General features: G+C 43.0%; 1 non-coding gene across 1 annotated transcript; it reads left to right on the forward strand.

Annotated features, from left to right (window-relative positions):
- The first annotated feature begins 592 nt into the window (after positions 1–592).
- TRNAT-CGU (transfer RNA threonine (anticodon CGU)) lies at positions 593–664 on the forward strand. Its single transcript has one exon. It is a non-coding gene; the product is annotated as a tRNA-Thr (tRNA).
- Positions 665–14,320: the final 13,656 nt, after the last annotated feature.

The following is a 14,320-nucleotide window of genomic DNA, read 5'->3' on the forward strand; positions in this document are numbered from 1 at the left end:
TTATCACTAATAACAAGATTAGTTCTAACAGAGTAGGAATCCTTGGATTGTGTAGCTTTGTACGAGGTGAACAAAAATATTCAGCAATTGCGCCTTGTATTAGAAATCACACAGCCGGTGTTCATTCCTATGATACGAGCTGATTGATCTTTATACATAGCATATAGCATTGTGGTGCCCCATCAAGAGGATGCGAGTGGCATGGGCGTCAAAGCGAGAACATGTCTGTAGCTAGCAGGCTGCTCACTTGATGGTTTATGGTGTTTCCGTGTTCATGAACCACTTGAGCAGCACCATTTTTTTATTCAAACTTTTGAATTTCATTTAGAGTGGATCAAGACAATGGACTGTCGTTTTGTGAAACTTCATAAACTAAATTAAATCCATCTTCATGTTGAGAAGTGAAGAGAGAAACAAAATATCTGCTCTAGCCTCTAGGTAGTACGTAGCACTCACATGAACAGTGTACTTTGTTTGGTCACAACTCATAGAAAAAAAATCGCCTTTATGTATTCTAACTTGCGTCATGGAGGCCCGCAGTGTTAAGAGTAATACTATTAATATCGTGACAAGATTTACATCAATCGCCAAAGCCTCCGTAGCATAGTGGTAGTGCGTTCCCTTCGTAAGGGAAAGGTCGTGAGTTCGATCCTCACCGGGGGCTTCAATTTTATTTTCATAGCAGTCTACTTCCCTATTCATGCAATACAAACTTCCATTTTTTTTCGTGTCACTTGGATAACATTGTTCCATTACTTCATGTGTTCTCATCTCGCTTGGATAACATTGTACCAACCCCTTATTAACCTTTGTCGGCAAATTTGAGAACCACTTCCGTTTGAAGTTCTGAACATCGATTCATTTTTTTTCTCATGGAAAGAAGAAGTATCAGAAACATAGAAGGGCTGGCAAGAGAGCCAGTACAACGCCGCAAGGGGCTACAACATCGATTCACTGGTTTGCATTTTGTTTGGAAGAAGGGGCCGATGAGCCTTTGTGTGTAATTTACCATCAGTAATTAATCGTGCAGATCGTGCAGTAGATTGCGCAATGAAAAAAAAACAGGATGGTCCTTTCCAAGATGAATTAAAATCCATAAGTATTTCTTTTGCCAGATCAAAGCAAGAAAGAGAGACACGCACAAATGGACATGATTAAAAAAAACAGGAAAGGCTCTCAAACATTGGCCCCCCTTGGTGCCATCCATCATCACCAATAAGCATCCGTCGTGCAGTTACATTTCAGGGCCAACTTTGTTGTTATTAGAGCTATACAGATCCAGCTGAAATGGTAAGGAGGAAAAGGAGGGCACATGGAAGGAAAACAGGGAGCTGCAGACAAACCCTTCTTGAGACCTCAATGCCAATGGTGCAGGCAACCTAGCGAGTTTTTCTTCTTGTCAGAGTAGTGTTGCTCGCATCGCGGCGTAGAACATCTTTGATGGCTCCTCTTCCGGAACCGCCTCCTTGTTTCTCCCTTGTGTGAATCTCAGCAATCCATAGGCGGCCTTCAACTGATCCATCGGAACCATGTGGCCAGCATTGCGAACCTGCATTCGCACAGGCAGAAATAGATTACTTGTCGGTAATATATACCGACTATGTGTATGTAGACTCAGTTTTGTTCATCGTTGATTACTATTAAGTAGTAACACAAATACCAAAAAGAATTGTATGCTATGTGGCCATGCCTCCGATTTTTTTCCTTTAAGTGGGAAGCATCACAATTGTGATGGATGTTTCCTTTCACTCTCCGTACTATTCTCCTCAACTACCCGATGAATCACTACCAATCAGAAGTCGCCGAATGTTGTCCTACCTGTCACTGAAGGGGGTTTGGTGGCTCGTCTATACGATTTTTGTAGTATGTCTGGCTCATGGGGGAGAAGGAAACCGTATCATAAGTATTAACTACATAAACATTTTGTGTACTCCCTCTATCCATATATGGATGTGGGGGGGGGGGGGGGGGGGGGGGGTACTAGCATTCATTTATGTTACTCACAGTTATTGTTTACATACTTTATCTTATCTTTATATCAACATGAAATCCTGGGCCCCTAAGATGGTTTGTGCTCATGTGCCACCATTCATCATTACCCAATCTATCTTTATTTATGAAAGATTTATCCAACCACCTGCCTCATAGTACCCATTATTTACATATATTGTAGTGTATCTTTTCTACCAACAATGAAATCTTGGGCATTTAATTCTCAAAATTGTTTGTGCTGACACACACGTTCGACATTATCCAATCTACCTAATTTTATTATTGAAATATTTGTCCTGCCACTTTCCTCTCTTACCGCCCATTATATAAGAGAGATGGCACACATCCTTTGCTCTTTAGATGTCCACTAGTCAAGTGTTCCACACACATACAGCTCTCCTCCTTGCCCAAACAACATGTCACATCTCTTCCTCATGTCAACTACTCTATCCTAAGTATGTGAGGTGTCAGGAAGCTCCCAACAATCTATCTCATCCATGGTCGGATTATCGTAGCTAACATACCAAGGTAGAAAAGATCGTCACACATGCCGGCCCGCCATCTGTATACCAGTTTGGGAAAAGCATCGAGTTGTCTGTGATTGTTGCCTACTCCTTGGCACACTCATGTGCTGCCCTAACCGTTACTATCGGCATTGCCTCGCTGGTCGTCTACGTGGCCAACATGTCACATATATGGCATAGGTTCTTGTACCTTTAGAGATCGCTACTACTCATTTTGGGATAGAGTAGGAAATCGAGGGGCAGTGACTTATTGCAAAAAAATCGCCTTTATGATTTCTAACTCGCATATACGAGTTGCATTTGGAGTTTTTGGTACATGCTGCAACAAAATTTGAAGGATGAACTCTAATGCCAAAAATAACTTATGCCTAATATGTATGAATTGATGATGTGACACCATTGCATACATAGAGTAATACAAAAAAAATGTACTTTTATGTCTGGCATGCATGACTTGCTTATTGTCATGGTTGCATGGCTAGTAAAAGCATGTAATGGGTTGTAGCTATTTAGGAATAGAAGATTATGGCTATACATATCTAGCTGAAATGTTAAGGGGGAAAAGAGGGCACATGAAAGGAAGACAGGAAGCTGTATAAAAACACTCCTTGAGACCGCAATAGCAACGCGTGCACGCAGCCTAGCAAGTTTTTTTTTCCTTTTTCAGCGTTAGTCATGTTTAGATCACGACGTAGAGGGTCGTCGATGGTCCTCTTCCGAAACCACCTCCTTGAGTTTCCCTTGCATGAATCTCCTCGACATTTTGAGGGCGGCCCTCGGCTGATCCATCAGAGCCATGTGGACTCATTGTGAACCTGCATTCGCATGGGCACAAACAGACTACTTGTCGCTAATCTAGACTGAACATGTGTATCTAGACTCATTTTGTTCCTTGATTTTTATATAAGTAGTAACACAAATATAAAAAATAATTGTATGCTATGTGGCCATGCCTTCGGTTTTTTATTTTAAATGGCAAGTGTCATAATTGTGTTGGATATTTCATTTCACTTTCCGGACTATTCTCCTGAACTACACGGTAAATCACTGCTAGTTGGAAGTCGCTGGCTGTTGGATGTCCTAAGCGTCACAGGAGAGGGTTTTTGGTGGCTCGTCTATACGATTTTTGTAGTAATACCTGGCTCATGCTCATGGGGGAGAGGGAACACTAGTAGAAAATGGGCCATTTGTCCTGGTTCAAGAGCGCCTTTAGTCTCGGTTATGGAACTGGGACTAAATGGTCGATACTAAAGGCCCCCCTTTAGTCCCGGTTCTTATACGAACCGGGACTAAAGACCCTCCATGTGGCCGCTGGCTAGAACTCCACTTTAGTCCCGGACCGGGACTAAAGGTAATTTTACGATTTTTTTGAATTTTTTTAGTTTTTTTCTCGATTTTCAAATTTCTGAATTATTTTACAATTAATCTCTAATCACCCACCCCTCATCACTGCTCAATTTAATCTCTAATCACCCCTCATCATTCCAAATCATCTAACTTTTCGGCCGGTCACCCATCCTCTCACTACTCCAGCATGTGTACGCTTAACTTTCGGGTTCTATTCCCCCTCGTTTCCAAGTCTGCACTGGTTGTTTTCCTGACAATAGTTAGATATCAATCCTATTAACCCTCAGGAGTTTAGCTTGAGCATGAAGTCACACATTTCACTGTTTGAGTTTGAAACTATTATTCTAAAAAATAATTATTATTTAGTAGCACTAATATTTCTTGAATAATGTCACGCCCTCGATGCGGCTATAGCTCCCACGTGTCGAGGCACGACTTAGAGGCATAACCGCATTGAAAGCAATGTCGCAAGTTAGGCAATCTTCACAACATCCCATGTAATATAGATAACAAAAGGGGAGATAACATAGTTGGCTTACACTCGCCACGTCAATCAAGTACATAAATTGTTGGGGAACGTAGTAATTTCGAAAATTTTCCTACGCACACGCAAGATCATGGTGATGCATAGCAACGAGGGGGAGAGTCTGATCTACGTACCCTTGTAGATCGCAACAGAAGCGTTGACACAACGTAGAGGAAGTAGTCGTATGTCTTCTTCCCGATCCGACCGATCCAAGCACCGTTACTCCGGCACCTCCGAGTTCTTAGCACACGTTCAGCTCGATGACGATCCTCGGGCTCCGATCCAGCAAAGCGTCGAGGAAGAGTTCCGTCAGCATGACGGCGTGGTGACGATCTTGATGTACTACCGACGCAGGGCTTCGCCTAAGCTCTACAATGATATGACCGAGGTGGAATTTGGTGGCAGGGGGCACCGCACACGGCTAAGGAACGATCTCAATGATCAACTTGTCTCATGGGGTGCCCCCTGCCTCCGTATATAAAGGAGCAAGGGGGAGGGGGCGGCCGGCCTAGGAGGAGGCGCGCCAAGGGGAGTCCTACTCCCACCGGGAGTAGGACTCCTTCCTTCCTTGTTGGAGTAGGAGAAGGGGAAAGAGGGGGAGAGGAATAAGGAAAAGGGGGCTGCGCCCCTTGTCCAATTCGGACCAGAGGGGGGGCGCAGGCCTCCTTCCTTTTGGACTCTTTCCTCTATTCCCGTATGGCCCAATAAGGCCCATATACTCCCCGGCGAATTCCCGTAACTCTCCGGTACTCCCAAAAATACCCGAATCACTCGGAACCTTTCCGAAGTCCGAATATAGTCGTCCAATATATCGATCTTTACGTCTCGACCATTTCGAGACTCCTCGTCATGTCCCCGATCTCATCCGGGACTCCGAACTCCTTCGGTACATCAAAACTCATAAACTCATAATATAACTGTCATCGAAACCTTAAGCGTGCGGACCCTACGGTTCGAGAACAATGTAGACATGACCGAGACACGTCTCCGGTCAATAACCAATAGCGGGACCTGGATGCCCATATTGGCTCCTACATATTCTACGAAGATCATTATCGGTCAGACCGCATAACAACATACGTTGTTTCCTTTGTCATCGGTATGTTACTTGCCCGAGATTCGATCGTCGGTATCCAATACCTAGTTCAATCTCATTACCGGCAAGTCTCTTTACTCGTTCCGTAATACATCATCCCGCAACTAACTTATTAGTTGCAATGCTTGCAAGGCTTAAGTGATGTGCATTACCGAGAGGGCCCAGAGATACCTCTCCGACAATCGGAGTGACAAATCCTATTCTCGAAATACGCCAACCCAACATATACCTTTGGAGACACCTGTAATGCTCCTTTATAATCACCCAGTTACGTTGTGACGTTTGGTAGCACCCAAAGTGTTCCTCCGGCAAACGGGAGTTGCATAATCTCATAGTCATAGGAACATGTATAAGTCATGAAGAAAGCAATAGCAACATACTAAACGATCGGGTGCTAAGCTAATGGAATGGGTCATGTCAATCAGGTCATTCAACTAATGATGTGACCTCGTTAATCAAATAACAACTCTTTTGTCCATGGTTAGGAAACATAACCATCTTTGATTAACGAGCTAGTCAAGTAGAGGCATACTAGTGACACTCTGTTTGTCTATGTATTCACACATGTATTATGTTTCCGGTTAATACAATTCTAGCATGAATAATAAACATTTATCATGATATAAGGAAATAAATAATAACTTTATTATTGCCTCTAGGGCATATTTCCTTCAGTCTCCCACTTGCACTAGAGTCAATAATCTAGTTCACATCGCCATGTGATTTAACAGCAATAGTTCACATCACCATGTGATTAACACCCATAGTTCACATCGTCATGTGACCAACACTCAAAGGGTTTACTAGAGTCAGTAATCTAGTTCCCATATCTATGTGATTAACACCCAAAGAGTACTAAGGTGTGATCATGTTTTGCTTGTGAGATAATTTTAGTCAACGGGTCTGTCACATTCAGATCCGTAAGTATTTTGCAAGTTCTATGTCTACAATGCTCTACACGGAGCTACTCTAGCTAATTGCTCCCACTTTCAATATGTATCCAGATTGAGACTTTAGATTCATCTGGATTAGTGTCAAAAACTTGCATCGACGTAACCCTTTACGACGAACCTTTTTGTCACGTCCATAATCGAGAAACATATCCTTATTTCACTAAGGATAATTCTGACCGCTGTCCAGTGATCTACTCCTAGATCACTATTGTACTCCCTTGCCAAATCAATGCAGGGTATACAATAGATCTGGTATACAGCATGACATACTTTATAGAACCTATGGCCAAGGCATAGGGAATGACTTTCATTCTCTTTCTATCTTCTGCCGTGGTCGGGCTTTGAGTCTTACTCAACTTCACACCTTGTAATACAGGCAAGAACTCTTTCTTTGACTGCTCCATTTTGAACTACTTCAAAATCTTGTCAAGGTATGTACTCATTGAAAAAACTTATCAAGCGTCTTGATCTATCTCTATAGATCTTGGAGCTCAATATGTAAGCAGCTTCACCGAAGTCTTTCTTTGAAAAACTCCTTTCAAACACTCCTTTATGCTTTACAGAATAATTCTACATTATTTCCGATCAACAATATGTCATTCACATATACTTATCAGAAATGCTGTAGTGCTCCCACTCACTTTCTTGTAAATACAGGCTTCACCGCAAGTCTGTATAAAACTATATCCTTTAATCAACTTATCAAAGCGTATATTCCGACTCCGAGATGCTTGCACCAGTCCATAGATGGATCGCTGGAGTTTGCATATTTTGTTAGCACCTTTAGGATTGACAAAACCTTCTGGTTGCATCGTATACAACTCTTCTTTAGTAAATCCATTAAGGAATGCAGTTTTGTTTATCCATTTGCCAGATTTCATAAAATGCGGTAATTACTAACATGATTCGGACAGACTCAAGCATAGATACGAGTGAGAAGCTCTCATCGTAGTCAACACCTTGAACTTGTCGAAAACCTTTTGCGACAATTCTAGCTTTGTATATAGTAACACTACTATCAGCGTCCGTCTTCCTCTTGAAGATCCATTTATTTTCTATGGCTCGCCGATCAACGGGCAAATCCATCAAAGTCCATACTTTGTTCTCATACATGGATCGCACCTCAGATTTCATGGCTTCAAGCCACTTTGCGGAATCTGGGCTCACCATCGCTTCTTCATAGTTCGTAGGTTCATCATGATCTAGTAGCATGACTTCCAGAATTGGATTACCGTACCACTCTGGTGCGGATCTCACTCTGGTTGATCTACGAGGTTCAGTAGTATCTTGTCCTGAAGTTTCATGATCATCATCATTAGCTTCCTCACTAATTGGTATAGGTGTCGTAGAAATAGTTTTCTGTGATGTAATATTTTCCAATAAGGGAGCAGGTACAGTTACCTCGTCAAGTTCTACTTTCCTCCCACTCACTTCTTTCGAGAGAAACTCCTTCTCTAGAAATGATCCATTCTTAGCAACGAATGTCTTGCCTTCGGATCTGTGATAGAAGGTGTACCCAACAGTCTCCTTTGGGTATCCTATGAAGACATATTTCTCCGATTTGAGTTTGAGCTTATCGAGATGAAACTTTTTCATATAAGCATCGCAACTCCAAACTTTAAGAAATGACTTCTTTGGTTTCTTGCTAAACCACAGTTCAGATTGTGTCGTCTCAACGGAATTAGATGGTGCCCTTTTTTAACGTGAATGCAGCTGTCTCTAATGCATAACCCCAAAACGATAGTGGTAGATCGGTAAGAGACATCATAGATCGCATTATATCTAATAAAGTACGGTTATGACGTTCGGACACACCATTACACTATGGTGTTCCTTGTGGCGTGAGTAGTGAAACTATTTCACATTGTTTTTAACTGAAGGCCAAACTCGTAACTCAAATACTCTTCTCTACGATCAGATCATAGAAACTTTATTTTCTTGTTACGATGATTTTTCACTTCACTCTGAAATTCTTTGAACTTTTCAAATGTTTCAGACTTAAGTTTCATCAAGTAGATATACTCATATCTGCTCAAATCATCTGTGAAGATCAGAAAATAATGATACCTGTCGCGAGCCTCAATATTCATCGGACCACATACATCAGTATGTATGATTTCCAACAAATCTGTTGCTCGCTCCATTGTTCCGAAGAACAGAGTCTTAGTCATCTTGCCCATGAGGCATGGTTCGCAAGCATCAACTGATTCATAATCAAGTGATTCCAAAAGCCCATCAGCATGGAGTTTCTTCATGCGCTTTACACCAATATGACCTAAACGGCAGTGTTACAAATAAGTTACACTATCATTATTAACTTTGCATCTTTCGGTTTCAATATTATGATTATGTGTATCACTACGATCGAGATCCAACGAACTATTTTCATTGGGTGTGTAACCATATAAGGTTTTATTCATGTAAACAGAACAACAATTTATTCTCTTACTTAAATGAATAACCGTATTACAATAAACATGATCAAATCATATTCATGCTCAACGCAAACACCAAATAACACTTATTTAGGTTCAACACTAATCCCGAAATTATAGGGAGTGTGCGATGATGATCATATCAATCTTGGAACCACTTCCAACACACATCGTCACTTCACCCTTAACTAGTCTCTATTTATTCTGCAACTCCCGTTTCGAGTTACTAATCTTAGCAACTGAACTAGTATCAAATACTGAGGGTTTGCTATAAACACTAGTAAAGTACACATCAATAACATGTATATCAAATATACTTATGTTCACTTTGCCATCCTTCTTATCCGCCAATCACTTGGGGTAGTTCCGCTTCCAGTGACCAGTCCCTTTGCAGTAGAAGCACTTAGTCTCAGGCTTTAGGACCAGACTTGGGCTTCTTCACTTGAGCAGCAACTTTCTTGCTGTTCTTCTTGAAGTTCCCCTTTTTCCCTTTGCCCTTTTCTTGAAACTAGTGGTCTTGTCAACCATCAACACTTGATGCACTTTCCTGATTTCTACCTTCATCGATTTCATCATCATGAAAAGCTCGGGATTCATTTTCGTCATCCCTTGCATACTATAGTTCATCACGAAGTTCTACTAACTTGGTGATGGTGACTAGAGAATTCTGTCAATCACTATCTTATCTGGAAGATTAACTCCCACTTGATTCAAGCGATTGTAGTACTCAGACAATCTGGGCACATGCTCACTAGTTGAGCGATTCTCCTCCATCTTTTAGCTATAGAACTTGTTGGAGACTTCATATCTCTCAACTCGGGTATTTGCTTGAAATATTAACTTCAACTCTTGGAACATCTCATATGGTCCATGACGTTCAAAACGTCTTTGAAGTCCCGATTCTAAGCCATTAAGTATGGTGCACTAAACTATCAAGTAGTCATCATATTGAGCTAGCCAAACGTTCATAACATCTGCATCTGCTCCTGCAATAGGTCTGTCACCTAGCGGTGTATCAAGGACATAATTTTTCTGTGCAGCAATGAGGATAAACCTCAGATCACGGATCCAATCCGCATCATTGCTACTAATATCTTTCAACACAATTTTCTCTAGGAACATATCAAAATAAACACAGGGTAGCAACAACGCGAGCTATTGATCTACAACATAATTTGCAAAATACTACCAGGACTAAGTTCATGATAAATTTAAGTTCAATTTAATCATATTACTTAAGAACTCCCACTTAGATAGACATCCCTCTAATCCTCTAAGTGATTACGTGATCCAAATCAACTAAACCATAACCGATCATCACGTGAGATGGAGTAGTTTTCAATGGTGAACATCGTTATGTTGATCATATCTACTATATGATTCACGCTCGACCTTTCGGTCTCCGTGTTCCGAGGCCATATCTGCATATGCTAGGCTCGTCAAGTTTATCCTGAGTATTCTGCGTGTGCAAAACTGGCTTGCACCCGTTGTAGATGGACGTAGAGCTTATCACACCCGATCATCACGTGGTGTCTGGGCACGACGAACTTTGGCAACGGTGCATACTCAGGGAGAACACTTCTTGATAATTTAGTGAGAGATCATCTTATAATGCTACCGTCAATCAAAGCAAGATAAGATGCATAAAAAGATAAACATCACATGCAATCAATATAAGTGATATGATATGGCCATCATCATCTTGTGCTTGTGATCTCCATCTCCGAAGCACCGTCATGATCACCATCGTCACCGGCGCGACACCTTGATCTCCATCATAGCATCGTTGTCGTCTCGCCAATCTTATGCTTCCACGACTATCACTACCGCTTAGTAATAAAGTAAAGCATTACATCGCGATTGCATTGCATACAATAAAGCGACAACCATATGGCTCCTGCCAGTTGCCGATAACTCGGTTACAAAACATGATCATCTCATACAATAAAATTTAGCATCATGCCTTGACCATATCACATCACAACATGCCCTGTAAAAACAAGTTAGACGTCCTCTACTTTGTTGTTGCAAGTTTTACGTGGCTGCTACGGGCTTAAGTAAGAACTCATCTCACCTACGCATCAAAACCACAACGATAGTTCGTCAAATAGACTCCGTTTTAACCTTTTCAAGGACCGGGCGTAGCCACACTCGGTTCAACTAAAGTTGGAGAGACAGTCGCCCGCAAGCCATCTATGTGCAAAGCACGTCGAGGGAACCGGTCTCGCGTAAGCGTACGCGTAAGGTTGGTCCGGGTCGTCTCGTCTAACAATACCACCGAACCAAAGTATGACATGCTGATAGGCAGTATGACTTGTATCGCCCACAACTCACTTGTGTTCTACTCGTGCAAATAATATCAAACCATAAAACCTAGGCTCTGATACCACTGTTGGGGAACGTAGTAATTTCGAAAATTTTCCTACGCACACGCAAGATCATGGTGATGCATAGCAACGAGGGGGAGAGTCTGATCTACGTACCCTTGTAGATCGCAACGGAAGCGTTGACACAACGTAGAGGAAGTAGTCGTATGTCTTCTTCCCGATCCGACCGATCCAAGCACCGTTACTCCGGCACCTCCGAGTTCTTAGCACACGTTCAGCTCGATGACGATCCTCGGGCTCCGATCCAGCAAAGCGTCGAGGAAGAGTTCCGTCAGCACGACGGTGTGGTGACGATCTTGATGTACTACCGACGCAGGGCTTCGCCTAAGCTCTACAACGATATGACCGAGGTGGAATTTAGTGGCAGGGGGCACCGCTCACGGCTAAGGAACGATCTCAATGATCAACTTGTCTCATGGGGTGCCCCCTGCCTCCGTATATAAAGGAGCAAGGGGGAGGGGGCGGCCGGCCTAGGAGGAGGCGCGCCAAGGGGAGTCCTACTCCCACCGGGAGTAGGACTCCTTCCTTCCTTGTTGGAGTAGGAGAAGGGGAAAGAGGGGGAGAGGAATAAGGAAAAGGGGGCTGCGCCCCTTGTCCAATTCGGACCAGAGGGGGGGCGCAGGCCTCCTTCCTTTTGGACTCTTTCCTCTATTCCCGTATGGCCCAATAAGGCCCATATACTCCCCGGCGAATTCCCGTAACTCTCCGGTACTCCCAAAAATACCCGAATTACTCGGAACCTTTCCGAAGTCCGAATATAGTCGTCCAATATATCGATCTTTACGTCTCGACTATTTCGAGACTCCTCGTCATGTCCCCGATCTCATCCGGGACTCCGAACTCCTTCGGTACATCAAAACTCATAAACTCATAATATAACTGTCATCGAAACCTTAAGCGTGCGGACCCTACGGTTCGAGAACAATGTAGACATGACCGAGACACGTCTCCGGTCAATAACCAATAGCGGGACCTGGATGCCCATATTGGCTCCTACATATTCTACGAAGATCGTTATCGGTCAGACCGCATAACAACATACGTTGTTCCCTTTGTCATCGGTATGTTACTTGCCCGAGATTCGATCGTCGGTATCCAATACCTAGTTCAATCTCGTTACCGGCAAGTCTCTTTACTCGTTCCGTAATACATCATCCCGCAACTAACTTATTAGTTGCAATGCTTGCAAGGCTTAAGTGATGTGCATTACCGAGAGGGCCCAGAGATACCTCTCCGACAATCGGAGTGACAAATCCTATTCTCGAAATACGCCAACCCAACATATACCTTTGGAGACACCTGTAATGCTCCTTTATAATCACCCAGTTACGTTGTGACGTTTGGTAGCACCCAAAGTGTTCCTCCGGCAAACGGGAGTTGCATAATCTCATAGTCATAGGAACATGTATAAGTCATGAAGAAAGCAATAGCAACATACTAAACGATCGGGTGCTAAGCTAATGGAATGGGTCATGTCAATCAGGTCATTCAACTAATGATGTGACCTCGTTAATCAAATAACAACTCTTTTGTCCATGGTTAGGAAACATAACCATCTTTGATTAACGAGCTAGTCAAGTAGAGGCATACTAGTGGCACTCTGTTTGTCTATGTATTCACACATGTATTATGTTTCCGGTTAATACAATTCTAGCATGAATAATAAACATTTATCATGATATAAGGAAATAATTAATAACTTTATTATTGCCTCTAGGGCATATTTCCTTCATAAATAGCATTACAACATTCAGACACTCATGGCCCGACTACGACGCCAAAATAAAAGATAACCCAACATGCGACACGGTCCCGATCGCCCCAACTGGGCACCACTACTGATCATCAGGAAAAGAAACATAGTATCGTCGAGAGTCCTCGTCGAACTCCCACTTGAGCTCAAGCGCGCCATCTGGAGCGGAATCATCAGGCCCTGCATCTGGTGTAATAGTAATATGTGAGCCACAGGGACTCAGCAATCTCGCACCCTCGCGATCAAGACTATTTAAGCTTAATAGGTAAGGCAAGGTAAATATATGTGCAGCTGCAGCAAGAGACTAGCATATATGGCGGCTATCCTGTTCGCAAAAGAGAGCGAGAAGAGGAGGCAAAGCGCGAACGAGTAACTAGAGGGCAATCCTGCGGCAAGCATTACTCCAACACCGTGTTCACTTCCCGGACTCCGTTGAGAAGAGACCATCACGGTAACGCACACAGTTGATTCATTTTAATTAAATTAAAGTTCAAGTTATCTACAACCGGACATTAACAAATTTCCATCTGCCCATAACCGCGGGCACGGCTTTCGAAAGTTCAAATCCCTGAAGGGGAGTCCCAACTTAGCCCATGACAAGCTCTCACGGTCAACGAAGGAATAGACCTCCTCCCAAGATATTCCGATCAGACTCGGTATCCCGGTTCTTCAAGACACTTCGACAAGTTAAAACCAATCTAGCAACACCGCCCGAATGTGCCGACAAATCCTGATAGGAGCTGCACATATCTCGTTCTCAGGGCACACTCAGATGAGACTAGCTACAAGTAAAACCAACCCTCAAGTTTCCCCGAGGTGGCCCCGTAGGCAGTTTGGTCGGACCAACACTCAGAGGAGCACTGGCCCAGGGGGGCTTAAATAAGATGACCCTCGGGCTCCGGAAACCCAAGGGAAAAGAGGCTAGGTGGCAAATGGTAAAACCAAGGTTGGGCATCGCTGGAAAAGCTTTAATTCAAGGCGAACTATCAAGGGGTTCCCATTATAACCCAACCGCGTAAGGAACGCAAAATCTAGGAACATAACACCGATATGACGGAAATTAGGGCGGCAAGAGTGGAACAAAACACTAGGCGAGAGGCCGAGCCTTCCACCCTTTACCAAGTATATAGATGCATTAAGATAACATGGCAATATAATGATATCCCAACAAGTAAATAAGGTTCCAACAAGGAACGGTCTCCAATCTTCACCTGCAACTAGCAACGCTATAAGAGGGGCTGAGCAAAGCGGTAACATAGCCAATCAACGGTTTGCTAGGACATGGTGGGTTAGAGGTTTGACATGGA

This window comes from Triticum aestivum, chromosome 6A (assembly GCF_018294505.1).
Source record: "Triticum aestivum cultivar Chinese Spring chromosome 6A, IWGSC CS RefSeq v2.1, whole genome shotgun sequence".
NCBI lineage: Eukaryota > Viridiplantae > Streptophyta > Magnoliopsida > Poales > Poaceae > Triticum > Triticum aestivum.